The sequence below is a fragment of the Lynx canadensis genome, chromosome A3, assembly GCF_007474595.2.
Source record: "Lynx canadensis isolate LIC74 chromosome A3, mLynCan4.pri.v2, whole genome shotgun sequence".
Lineage (NCBI taxonomy): Eukaryota > Metazoa > Chordata > Mammalia > Carnivora > Felidae > Lynx > Lynx canadensis.
In genome coordinates, this window is record NC_044305.1 from 80,024,556 (window position 1) to 80,039,397 (window position 14,842).

The window sequence follows — 14,842 nt, forward strand, 5'->3', positions numbered from 1 at the left end:
TATTATCTACCTAATTTTCTTGGTATTCCTACCTAGATTCAATAAAAATACATTTGAAACATGGCATATTAATTTCTCATTAAGCTTTCCCAATTTTCTTTATGGATTGATGTGCCAAGCTAAATACAAGAGGATAGCTATGTTCTATGAAACCATCTGTAAGCATACCAATACCAAGAACAAAAATATTGCTTTCAGGATACTCCTAGGGGTGGCTGACTGGCTCAGTCGGTAGAATATATAACTCTTGATCTTGAGGTCATGAATTCAAGCCTCACATTCGGATCAGAGATTACTTAGAGAAAAAAAAAAAAAAAGATACCCTGAAGGGCTCCAGAAACTGCACAGAATGGCTATGGAAAGATTAAGAGGCAAGAGTAAGTATGGCCTTAATAAAGTCTTGGATTGAGGAGATTCAAGGAAAGATAGCAAAAGTGACCTAGTCCCAAAGTAGTTACTGCTAAAATTTTCAAATGAGTGAACTAATAGATGATTTCTTCACCAGAGTGTGTAAGTATACAAAATATTAGATGTGCCTACTTTTGAAAGAAGAAGAGAGAAACTTTCATTAAAAAAGTAGACTCTGGAAAAGACTCCTTAGGTTGCCTTTTCATTGGAACTTCACCTTCACAAAAGCAGTGAAGTGATATAACTAGAAGCAGATTTTTTGAAGGCTCTTTCAGGCTCTGATTTATAGCTTGAGAGATAATTATTAAAGAAAGTAAATCAATGGATGTATAAGTTGGATATTTTAGATAGCATGAATGATCAATACCATCTCCTCCCTTACACTTAATTAATTTAATCAACAAGTTATCTACTAAAATCTCTCTTCAAAAGGAACAAAAAAGAAGGAAGTCAGCATTTACTGAGTACTTTCCATATGTCAGACATACTATTTTATTTTATTCATCTCTTTGCCTTTACTCCACCCAGCCTTAATCATAGAGAAAGTATAAGCAGCCACTTTTGAAATAGACAAAATCAAAATAGGATTTTCTTTCTTCTCAACAACTAGAAATTTTACATTAGTTCTCCTTTCTTTGTAGAGGACTGATACAGGACTGGATTCAATTTGCAGAATGACTATTCTGGCTTTGATTCATGGAAGGCACTGTTATGAGTACTGAAAAGGCTATTTTCATGCAACCCTAAGTAAGGATGTATGTAACCCATTTCATCCATTCATACTCAGGAGCCCCATAATTAAGTGTATAAATCATTTGAAGCCTATTTTTTTTTATAGTTACTAATCCAGCACAAATATTTAAAAATTTAAAAAGAAGTTTCAAGGTCTATAGTCACTTTTATTGAAAAGGATCTTTAAATGCATTAAAACTCAAGTCAATCTTACTTATTAAAAGACAGAAGCCTGGGGGTGCCTGGCTGGCAGTCAGTAGAGCAGTCATGAGTTCGAGCCCCATGTGGCACATAGAGATTACATCATCATCATCATCATCATCATCAACATCATCATCCATAAGTCTCAAAACCTTATCAGTGAGCTGCGAATATAATAAATATCTGTAAGTGTAACCTCAACACAGAAAATATCAAGAGTGATAGGAAAAAAAAAACAAGAGTAGGCTAGTTCAGAATCTATTTTGATGTGTCTCCCTAAAACAAAATTTCTGCTAATATTGAAATAATTTTTAAAAATTACAAATGTCATGGCACCTGGCTGGCTTAGTCAGTAGAGCATGTGACTCTAGATCTTGGAGTTCTGAGTTCAAGCCCCACATTGGGCAAAGAGCCAATTAAAAAAAAAAAGTAGGGGTCCCTGGGTGACTGAGTCGGTTAAGCTTGAGACTCTTGATTTCAGCTCAGGTCATGATCTCATGGTTTGTGAGTTTAAGCCCTGTGTCAGGCTCTGTGCTGACAGTGCAGAGCCTGCTTGGGATTCTCTCTCTCTTTCTCTCTCTCTCTCTCTCTGCACCTCCTCCTCAAAATAAATAAACTTTTTATAAAGAAAGAAAAAATTTCTTTTAAAAAATTGCAAGTATTTGTTTTCATGAGCAAGAGCCCAGATCTTGTGACCATATTATGATTACATTAATACCAAACCCTGACTGAACTTTTCCCAATGAAACAATTTTATTGCGTATTTATCTGTCCTTGCATTTAAAGTGAGTTGTAGTCTTTCATGCATGAATGATAAAATATACGCTAAAAACAATTACAATTATTACTAAAATAGCAGTAGATTTTGTAAATTTAGGAAGCAAAAAGTTATTTCTCAGGATTTTCTAGTATTTAGTATTTCTTCATATGGCAGAATTTGCACGCATGTTGTTTTAAAATTCTGTAAACAAATTGTGATGAGTTTGCTCTTTAATCACATTGGTATTGTCTAAAGCCCCACAGGGGATGTTGATGTGCATATGTTTTTTTAAAAATATTTTTTAAGTTTATTTATTTACTTAGAGACCACGAGCAGGGGAGAGGCAGAGAGAGAGAGAGAGAGAGAGAGAGAGAGAGAGAGAGAGAATCCCAAGCAGGCTCTGCACTAATAGTGCAGAGCTCAAACTCACGAACTGTGAGATCATGACCTGAGCTGAAATCAAGAGCTAGACACTTAACCAACTGAGCCACCCAGGTGCCCCTCAAATATGGTTTTTGACTTTGAAAATATAATTTGATTGTAAACTTTTAGTTTTTTTCTCTTTTTATTGAAGTATATATGTATGTCTAATTAACATATAGTATTATATTTTTTCAGGTGTACAATATAATGATTCAACAATTTTATACATTACTCATTGTTCATCAAGATAAGTGTGTACTCTTAATCCTCTTTATCTGTTTCACTCATCCCCCTCTCCCCCCGACCCGCCTTCTGCAAACCATGAGTTTGTTCTCTGTATTTAAGAGCCCATTCCCTTGTTTGTCTCTTCTGTTCTTAATTTGTTTGTTTCTTAAATTCCATATATGAGTGAAATCATATGGTATTTATCTTTCTCAGTCTGACTTATTTCACTTAACGTTATCCTCTCTACGTCTATCCATGTTGTCACAAGTGGCATGATTCCATTCTTATAATACGTGTGTATGTGTGTGTGTGTGTGTGTGTGTATCTTCTTATCCATTTACCTATCAATAGACTCTTAGGTTGCTTCCATATTTTGGCTATTGTAAATAATGTTGTAATAAACATAGGAGTGCATATATCTTTTATGTATATAAATATATCTTTTTGAATTAGTGTTTTTGTTTTCCTTGGGTAATTTCCAGTTACTGGAATTATTGGATCATAGGGTAATGTGATAATCTCATTGTGGCTTTGATTGCATTTTCCTGATGATTAGTGATGTTGCGCATCCTTTCATGTGTCTGTTGGCCATTCGTATGTCTTCTTTGAAAAAATGTCTATTCAAGTCCTCTGCCTATTATTTATTTGGATTATCTTGGGTTTTTGTGGTGTTGAGTTATATGAGTTTTTCATATATTTTGGATATTAACCCCCTTACAGGATATATTACTTGTAAATATCTTCTTCCATTCAGTAGATTGCCTTTTTGTTTTGTTGGTAATTTCCTTCAGTGTGCAAAAGCTTTTGTTTTGGTGTGGTCCCAATAGTTATACTTTTGTTTCCCCTGACTGAGGAGACATTTCTAGAAAAATGTTTCTATGGCTGATATAAAAAAATTACCACCTTTGTTTTCTTCCAGGAGTTTTATGGTTTCATGTCTCAGATTTAAGTCTTTAATCCATTTTGAGTTTATTTTGTGTATGGTGTAAGAAAGTGGTCCAGTTTTATTCTTTTACATGTAGCTTCACAGTTTTCCCAGCACCGTTTATTGAAGAGATTGTCTTTTTCCCATTGTATATTCTTGCCACCTTTGTCATAGATAATAACAAAGACAACATGGATGAAACCTTAAAATATGCTAAATTAAAGAGGTGAGTTATAAAAGACCACATATAATTTCATTTATATGAAATATCCATAACAGGCAAAACCATAGAGTTGGAAAGTAGTGATTTCCCGGGGCGTGGGGAAGAGGGAAATGGGGAAGTGATTGCTAATGGATATAGGGTTTCTTTTGGGGGTGATGAAAACGCTCTAAAATTACATAGTGGTAATGGGTGGCTTTTTTAATTGAATAATTCAAAATAATTATTGCATAAGATTGTGAACAAATCCTGACCAGCTATAAAGCCATGGAAGATCTAGTAGCCAAGAATGCATGATTTTAAAACTTTATTACCCACTAGGGGCTGTTCTTATGCCCCTCAATCAAATGCTTAACTAACCATATATATTTAGTCAAGGTTAGGAAACTGGAATAGACTAAAGAAGAAATTAGAATACCACTGGAAACCTTTTCAAAGAAAAGATCCTACCTTTTCCCTACAAACTAGTCAGGTTTGAAACTCATAGTGTTTGGAATTTTCTGGCTGATCTCAGCTGAAATGAAAATGCCAGGGAGAGGAGGCAGGTGTAGTGATGAAGGATTTGCACAGTTTGAGATATTTTGGCCATTGTCAACAAACTTTTGGAAGATCAAATCAAGAGCCCTTGAATGTCCTTAGGTTAATTTAGAAAGTTGCTCCATCCGGAAAGGGGGCTTTAACTTTTTTTTTTAAAGAGTACATTCTCGGGGTGCCTGGGTGGCGCAGTCGGTTAAGCGTCCGACTTCAGCCAGGTCACGATCTCGCGGTCCGTGAGTTCGAGCCCTGCGTCAGGCTCTGGGCTGATGGCTCGGAGCCTGGAGCCTGTTTCCGATTCTGTGTCTCCCTCTCTCTCTGCCCCTCCCCCGTTCATGCTCTGTCTCTCTCTGTCCCAAAAATAAATAAACGTTGAAAAAAAATTAAAAAAAAAAAAAAAAAAGAGTACATTCTCCTTCTCCAAACCAACCTAAAGGTCCTTTTCCTCTTTACCCTTCATAAATTCAGTGTATTGGTTAGGATTATGTACCTTTACATGTGACAGAAAAGAAAACCCACAAAAGAACTGTGGCTTATGTGATTATTTCTGTTTCATATAAAAGAAGTCTGCTGGTAAGCAGTGTAAGGTTAAGGGTATTTATTCTACAAATTTGGGAGGGACCCAGATTGCTTCCAGCTTGCCACTTGCTGTCCTTCATCCTCATGATCCAAGATAGCTGTTGGAGATCTAGCCAACCCAGCTATATCTCAACAATAGGATGGAGGGACCAGGAAAGGTACATTCCCTCCCTTTGAGAAAACTTCCTAGAAATTATAAGACTTAGCCAAATTTAGGCACAAGCCATAATCTAACTGCAAATGAGGCTTGGCAGGTCTTCAGCTGACTGGAAATGGCTCAGTTAAATCTGGGTTCTTATTGCTAGAGAAGAAAAGGAGAATGGATATTCAGAGGCAAGTAACAATCTTTGCCTATAAATTTTGGTTGGGGTCCAGGCAAACCTAGAACACACGTCTCCTAAATCCAAGTGTAGGGCACTTTTACATTTTAAATTTCTGTGTTAGAATACTATATTTTGCCAAGCTCTCCAGCACATTCAGTTGTCCTGTGACGTTTGGTTAAATGTGGCTGCAGAATAATATAATTGGCAAGTGCCTTTGGTCAGTGGTCTGTTTCTATGTTGTTTTGTTTTCCTTAATATCTGTTTCATGAGCTATAACTGACACATCATAAACTTTACCCATTATGTGACTTTCAAATTGTACAATTCATGGGGCACCCGGCTAGCTCAGTTGGTGGAACATGTGACTCTTGGTCTCAGAGTTGTAAGTTTGAGCTTCACATGGGGTGTAGAGATAACTTAAAATCTTTAAAACAATAGTGTACAATTCAATGCTTTTTCATATGTTCACAGAGTTGTGCACGCATCACCGCTATGTAATTTTCAAGTATTTTCATCACCCCCAAAAGAAACCCTATATCCATTAGCAATCACTTTTCCATTTCCCTCTTCCCCAAGGCCCTGGCAATCACTAATCTACTTTCCATCTCTATGGTTTTGCCTATTATCGACATTTCATATAAATGAAATTATATGTGGTCTTTTATAACTGACCTCTTCCATTTAGCATATTTTAAAGTTTCATCTATGTTGTCTCATCTATTAAAGGAATGTACTTCATTCCTTTTTATGGCTGAATAACATTCTGTCATATGGATATCCATAGCTGGCTTATCTTTCCATCACCTGATGAAATTTGGGTTGTTTCCACTTTATGACTATTATGAATAATGCTGCTATGAACACTCATATACACATTTTTGTGTAGCCATATGTTTTCATTTCTATCGTGTGTATACCTCGGAGTAGAATTGCTGACTTATATGATAACTCTATGTTTAACATTTTGAGGAACTGCCAAACTCTTCCAAAGTGGCTGTTCCTTTTTATGAGCTGACCAGCAATGCATAAGGGCTTCATTTTTTTTTTTAATTTTTAAAAAATATTTATTTTTGTGAGAGAAAGAGAGAGAGAGAGAGAGAGAGTGTGTGAGCTGGGGAGGGGCAGAGAGAGGGAGACACAGAACCTGAAGCAGTCTCCAGGCTCGAACTCATAAACTGTGAGGTCATGACCTGAGCTGGAGTTGGACGCTTAACCAACCGAGCCACCCAGGTGCCCCAGTGAGGGCTTTAATTTTGCTGCATCCTCACCAGCACTTGTTTTGTTTTGTTTTTTAACGTTTATTTATTTTTGAGACAGAGAGAGACAGAGCATGAATGGGGGAGGGGCAGAGAGAGAGGGAGACACAGAATCTGAAACAGGCTCCAGGCTCTGAGCGGTCAGCACAGAGCCCGACGCAGGGCTCGAACTCACGGACCACGAGATCATGACCTGAGCCGAAGTCGGATGCTTAACCAACTGAGCCACCCAGGCGCCCCAGACCAGCACTTGTTATTATCTTTGATTTTAAGCCATCCTACTGGGTCTGAAGTGGTATCTCATTATGGTTTTCATTCCCATTTCCCTGATGACAAATGATGTTGAGCATCTTTTCATATGCTTATCGATCATTTATATATCTTCTTTGGAGAAATGACTATTTAAATCTGTTGCCAATTTTTTTTTCAATATATGAAGTTTATTGTCAAATTGGTTTCCATACAACACCCAGTGCTCATCCCAAAAGGTGCCCTCCTCAATACCCATCACGCACCCTCCCCTCCCTCCCACCCCCCATCAACCCTCAGTTTGTTCTCAGTTTTTAAGAGTCTCTTATGATTTGGCTCTCTTCCACTCTAACCTCTTTTCCCCCCCCTTCCCCTCCCCCATGGGTTTCTGTTAAGTTTCTCAGGATCCACATAAGAGTGAAAACATATGGTATCTGTCTTTCTCTGTATGGCTTATTTCACTTAGCATAACACTCTCCAGTTCCATCCACATTGCTACAAAGGGCCTTATTTCATTCTTTCTCATTGCCACGTAGTACTCCATTGTGTATATAAACCACAATTTCTTTATCCATTCATCAGTTGATGGACATTTAGGCTCTTTCCATAATTTGGCGATTGTTGAGAGGGCTGCTATAAACATTGGGGTACAAGTGCCCCTATGCATCAGTACTCCTGTATCCCTTGGGTAAATTCCTAGCAGTGCTATTGCTGGGTCATAGGGTAGGTCTATTTTTAATTTTTTGAGGAACCTCCACACTGTTTTCCAGAGTGGCTGTACCAATTTGCATTCCCACCAACAGTTGTTGCCAATTTTTAAATTGTATTATTTATTGTTGAGTTAGACAAGCTCCTTATCAGATATGTGATATGGAAATATTTTCTCCCATTTATTGGCTATCTTAACTTTCTTAATGGTGTCTTTAAAACACAAAAGTTTTTAATTTTGATAAGGCACAATTTTTCTTTGTTGTTCATGCGTTTGTTATCATATCTAAAAAACATTGCCAAGCCCAAGTTCACAAAGATTTACTCCTGTTTCTAGTAAGAGTTTTATAGTTTTAGTGGTTAACATTTAGGTTGATAATCCTTTTTGTGTTAATTTCGGTATATGGTGTTTTGTACTCTTAAACTTTATAATGCAATAACAAAATTATTGTGAATCATGGGTATCTCTCCAAAGAGTGTTCAAACAACCTCAGCAATTCGTACTGGAAAAGATTGAGCTCTTTGGGCTAGATTGCCATTTCCATTACTCTAGAAAGAGTAATATGGTATAACAATGCTTCTTTTGTTTATAATTTATCATAGATAATTTACAAAATGGCCAAAATTGACTACTGTCCCCTTTAGAGTTGAGTATAAACAATCGAATTAGTAACTGGTACATTTAACAATAATATCTTCCATGTTCCTGACAGACACCATTATGCCCTCATGGGAATTGTGACTATAAACTTTCAATTTTTGATCAATCAGAAAATTAAAGTTAGACAAATGCAATCAAATAGCCACAACTAAATTGGTACAGCAGTTGTGGAAAATAGTATAGATATTACTCAAAAAATTAAAAATAGAAGGGCACCTGGGTGGCTCAGTCAATTAGACGTCTGACTTTAGCTCAGGTCATGATCTCACAGTTCATGGGTTTGAGCCCCATGTCGGGCTCTGTGCTGACAGGTCAGAGCCTAGAGCTTGCTTCGAATTCTGTGTCTCCTTCTCTCTCTGCTCCTCTCCTGCTCGCACTCTGTCTCTCTCTGTCTCTCTCTCTCTCAAAAATAAACATTAAATTTTTTATATTAAAAATGAAATACTGTATGATCCAATAATTCCACTAACTGGGTATTTTACACAAAGGAAATGAAAACACTAATTTAAAAGATATATGCACTCCTATGTTTATTGCAGCATTGTTAATCATAGCCAAGATATGGAAGTAACCTAAGAGTCAACTGATAGATGAATAGATAAGGAAGATGTGATATTATATATATGTAATATAAAAATATAATAAATAATTTTTATTTTTAAATAAAGAATATATAAAATATAATATAATATATAATGCAGCCATAAAGAAGGATGGGATCACGCCATTTGTGTCAACATGGATGGACCTAGAGAGTATAATGCTAAGTGAAATAAGTCAGACCAAGATAAAAACAAATACTTTATGACTTCACTCATATGTGGAATCTAAAAAAACCCAAATTATAAACACACAAAAAAGCAGAATCAGACCTATAGATACAGAGAACAAACTGAAGGTTGCCAGAGGTGGGGAATGGGGGAAGGGAGTGGGAGATACAGGTTCCCAGTTATGCAATGAGTTAGTCACGGGAATAAAAGTCACACCACAATGAAAACAAAAACAAAAGTAGCCCCAAGGGGGAGAGAAACAACCTTTTTAAGGTAGCAAAAACTAGATTATCATAATGGAAACAACTGTTGAGAAATTCTAAATGCCTCTTTTAGATTCTGCACACATGTATCCATTTATTAAAGGCAGGAATTTTTAAAATCACAGAAACAGAGTCGAAGGGGTCTTAAGAGGGTATCTCTTCTAGCCCTTACCTCCACGTAGCAAAGTATCATTTTCCCATTTCCATTTTACAGATGAGGCAAATGAAGCAAACTTTGCTCGGTTTCATTTCCTGGCTTTCTCAGTTTCGGCTTCTCTCTCAGGTGGACTTGTTCTAGCAGAGGTCTCTGGTAGCAGAGTAGTCATCCTCCTAGCTACCAATCCCAGAAAAAATTTCTTCTCTTTCCTAATCATTCTACTTCTACCAGTTGTCCCAGAACTGTGTCTGCCTGGCTTGACATGGAGTTGTGTGTACATATATATGTATGTCTACCCCTCCCCCTTCCATCCAGAGAAGTTACGTGAGTTCCTAGGATGACACAATTAGTAAGTGATGGAGCTACAACAGTAACCCAGTTCTCTCAGGGTCAGCCTCATCATCTGCTCTGTGTGCATCACTATAAGTGGCTTGAGTTGCTTTAGACTACGAGACAGTAACAGATTTCTAATATCTCTTTTAATTCTGTCTTAGACTGCTTCTTCTGTTTGCCTGTTTCTTATTTTATGAGCTATCACATTTGTGATAGCTTACATTTTTATTATATCACATTTTTTCTCTGAAACTAGTTTTAAGTTTCTTGAAGTCTCCAGCTGTGACTTATGTATTTTTTAAATGTAAAAAATTTTATACATTTTTATGCATTTTTACAATGTATTTTTTGACGTTAACACTTTCTTGCAAATAGTAGGCACCTGGCAAATATTTGCTTGTTTGAGCAGAGAAAAGAATCCTCCCTACAGAATGTGAAAATAGGAGGGGAGTTAAACACGAGCCTTCAGTTAGAGACTGATGGGGAAAATACCCAGCAGCACCATGAAATACATGGTTCTGGATCTCAAAAAAGCAATTCAAGCACATAAAAAGTACTGATTAAAACTTATCCTTTTTGTGATATAAAATACAGAAGATACTCCTAGGAATAGAATGTTTCCTGAAAGAAAATCTTCATTCAATCCCCAAACTGAGGCGTGTCCATGGGCAAAATGGATCTAGAATCAGAACAACTTAGATGTAGTAGGAATGGATTTATTCAAGGAGAATTTTCCTTTTTATCAATTAGATACAATTTATAAACAGAAACTATAGATGAAACGCGTTTAGATAGTGAAAGAACATTTTAATGAGTATATAGGGGCGCCTGGGTGTCTCAGTTGCTTAAGCGTTTGACTTGGCTCAGGTCATGATCTCATGGTTTGCGAGTTTGAGCCCCACGTTAGGCTCTGCGCTGACGTTGTGGAGCCTGCTTGGGATTCTCTCTCCTTCTCTTTCTATGCCCCTCCCCCACTTGAACACGCATGTACACACTCTCTCAAAATAAACTTTAAAAAATAAAAAGAGTACATAAAGACATATAATATCTTCACTCTAAGACTATAGTTATACAATTTTAGTCATTATTGTAAAAAACAATTTAAAACATTAAGGGAGAATTTTAAAAAGAAATGGTATCACTCATAGCCTTTACACCCTAGCATAAAATTTTATATTCTCTTTAAGTATTTATTCTCTGCGTATTTTTACATTTTCTAAAATCATAGAACACATGTAAGATAAAAGGTAATTTGTAACTATTTTACCTCTAAGGATATCTAGGAAGAGAGCTAAAATATTTCTGAGCATAAAGCAGTGAAAATAAGCTTTTTATATTTTATTTTCTGAAAATTATTTTACCAAGTCAAAAGGGAAATTAGGATAGGTGTGTGTTTCTTAAGATCCTGTCACATTCCTAATAACCATTCTTAGAAGCTACATGTTGAGCTCCAAGGAATGCATTGATCAGATTGGCTTAGTTAACCTTTAACAAATAATCTCTCAATCAATGTAGTTTCAGTTTTGGCATGCTAATTTTACATTTTGTAGTTACAGTAGTGTTGCCCTATATCAATAATTTTAAAAAATGGATCAATATTATAAAGTGGTTCAATGAAGCATAAAATAATGATAAAATAGTAATGTAATTATTACAATTCAAATAAAGAAATAAACATAAATTGTAAACAGCACTCCAGTGCAAATATAGGTTATAAATCTGTATTAGCTGTGACAAATCTATATGTGACTTTGTACAGGAAATAAATATGTAAATTGGAAGTACAACAATAAGTATCTGAAAATTAAATTTCATTGAGTGGGCTTTCTATTGTTAGTCCCCAGTGCATTGTCTCGTATAACATTTTTCTCAGTTAGCTTTTTTTTGTCATTGTTAAACGAAGCATAGTGTGGCCTTTTATCAACTGAGATTTTTCTAACGCAAATATTTAATAATGATTTCCAACTGATGCAGAATGTGAGTTCCATGAGGGCAGGGATTTTATCTGTTGATGTGCTACATTCCCAATACTTAGCACAATGCTTTGAGCTTAGTAGTTATTCTCAAGTTATTAATGAATAAATGAATTTTTTAGTAAAAACATCATCAAAGAAAATCAAAATCTTAAAACTATTATTCAAAGTTGTACTCTCTGTAGCAAAACTAGGTACAAGTTACATTGTTGCCTTAAAGCTTACAAAATCAGCTGAAAATTAATAAGATATTAATATGAGAAAGCAGAAGGAACTATTGGCAAAACTATTTGATCAAAAACATTCCTGGGCATTGCATATGTGCATAGCACATAATGTTGAAGAGCAGTTACTATCATCATTCACTTTCCAGCATGACATATATGAAGAAGTACTCAACAAGTTACCCTTATTCATTATTGACAACCAACTGCAAGATTTGGGTAATTATTTTGTAAACTGGTGTGTAAAGCTGGAGAAGAGGCATGTATAAGGTAGCTTTGTGAGTAATTAGGAGGTATGTTATTATAAGAATAAAAGAAGTTCAGCAGTCATCAATAGGCTTCTGTTTTTGCTTCCGTTGTTTGAGGACAGAGTGAATATTTTAAAGATGATCAAGCTATGACCTTTAAATATACGTCTTTTTAGTATATGTTGTGTGAAGAAAGACGCACAAGTACAACATTCTTGTTTTCTACACTGAAGTATATAATACTTGTTATCAGGGGAAGGGTGCACATATAAGTTTTTGAAATGAGAAATGGGACTCTGATAATGCCAGATAATTATTTCATACCAAGTGTAGCTTAGCACTATATTCAATATCTAAGATAGACTAAATTTATTTCAGGGATAAGATGTCATGGTTTTTAATGTTGAAGATACCAGGATTTTTTAGAAGATTGAACTGTGGCACAAAAACTTAACTCTTGCACAACAGTTGACTTTCTTTTTTTTGGAGAAAAATATCAGTGATTCATTATCGGGAATATTTTAAAATAGCATCCAAAAGTTGCTACAAAATATGAAGAAATGTCCAGCACATCTCACAAAGTCCTTTTTGCTAGCAGGCTATGTTCTGCTCTCTGTAAGCCTCGTCACTAATTTGGTGATTTGCTGTAAAAAGAGAGATCTGGAATGATACTGCAGCTCTCTCTGGCTCTATGCTATTGCCCTTGGCCTGGAATTTTTTTTTTTTTTCACTTCAGCTTGCTTAAGCAGATTGCCCAAACTGTGCATGAGTTTTGCCCTCTGAAAGCTGGGTTCATTTTCCATCTCTACTCATCTGGGACAAGCTTCTACAAGAGGGCTTCTTTCCTTTGGCCCATGCCTAATGCTCTGGTAAGTGGGGTTCCGCCTGATTTCAGCTTGCTGTTGTTTTTTTTTTTGCACTGTTTGAGATGGAAATGCTCTGATTTAACACCACATGGTGGGTATTCAATGCCCTCCCAGATTGTGAATTCCTATTGCTTTTTCTTTGCCTCTCCTGTCTAACCTTATTATTTCAGAAGATGTTAATTTTATTATCCTGTTCACATTAAATATAGTCATCTAGGAATTATTCAGAGGAAAACACTGGCTGGATGCTGTTTCTGGTTATCTAGCATTTATTCCAATTTTTTAAAACATAGAAGAAAAGAAGCAGAGTTTATTCTACTCTTTATGATTCATCAAAGATTCTTTACATTTCATGGGAAATGGCCAATAAATCTTGGTCAGGAATCTCTACTGATTTTATAGGAGACAAATTTACTGAATTTAGCAAAAGTTTTCTCGGAAATGGCTCCTAATTCCCACTCAGACCTTTGTTGCAATACCTCTAGTAATGGCCCACTTATTTGTGATGTGTAAATATCTCATAACTGCACCTGCTTTCACATACACAGTATTTGTGCACTGTGACTTCACTATCCAAAAATTATCTCAAGTAATTTGAAGGATCAGACCAAGAGAATGGTGCAGACCAGCAAGGGTACTCTAGAGTCAAAGTTGTATTTAGCTGTTCCACATTAGGATACTGGGCCAAATTTGCTTATGGCTGTCATCCACCCAAATGCTTAATGTCTGTGTGGTGTTGCTAGCATTTTGAGTCTCCACCTTTTGAATATCATTAATGCCTGTAATCATTCTTGAGGATTTCTGAGCCTTCTCATCATTCAATATACTCCTCCAGATTAACAATAGAAGTCAGACCTGCTGAATCACCAAAGAATGGTCTCTATAGACTCGCATCTGTCTCTATCTGAATTTCAAGGCCGTTAAGGATGCTCCTCTGTCTCTACCAATCCAGGTTAGTCTTTCCTAGAAGCTATAGAACTAGACAAAACTGTTTTTTTAGGATGCAAATTAGGTCCTGGAATTAGTGTCATCTCAGGTTCAATGTACAAAATTTCGTTATGACTAACTGCATGACTTGTTCATGGGAAACTAGCATGGAAACAATTTAACAAAAGGATACCCTCTTTTTAGTTGAAAGATGGTTTTCTTCATTTTTTTAAGTTAAAAAAATTTTTTTAAAGTTTATTTTGAGAGAGAGAGAGAAAAAGCACAGTGGGGGGAGGGGAGCAGAGAGAGAGGAAGAGAGAGAGAATCCCAAGCACACTAGCAGTGTGGAGCCCAATGCAGGGCTCTAACCCATGAACTGTGAGATCATGATCCGAGCTAAAATCAGATGCTTAACCCACTGAGCCACCCAGGCACCCTTAAGCTTTTTGTTTGTTTGTTTTATTTTGTTTTGCTTTGTTTTTTTAATTAGAGAGAGAGAGAGAGAGAGAGAGAGAGAGAGAGAGAGAGAGAGAATAAGTGGGAGAGAGGGGCAGAGGGATATATAGAGAGAATCCCAGGCAGGCTCCATGCTCAGAGTGGAGACCAATGGGGTACTCAATCCCACAAACCCTGGGATCATGACCTGAGCTGAAATCAAGATTCCAATGCTCAACCGAGCTACCCAGGTGCCCCTGAAAGATGGTTTTCTGATGCAGCTTTTCTAAGCTTTCAACCAAAGAACTTGGGTTCTATGATAAAGAAAGAAAGACTGTTTTTAAAAGAATAAATATTAATTTAAAAGTATTTTGTTAGAATTATTATTTGAGGTTTTATAGCAGGTACAAATCTCAATCTAAAAAAAATCTGGTTTTCAAGA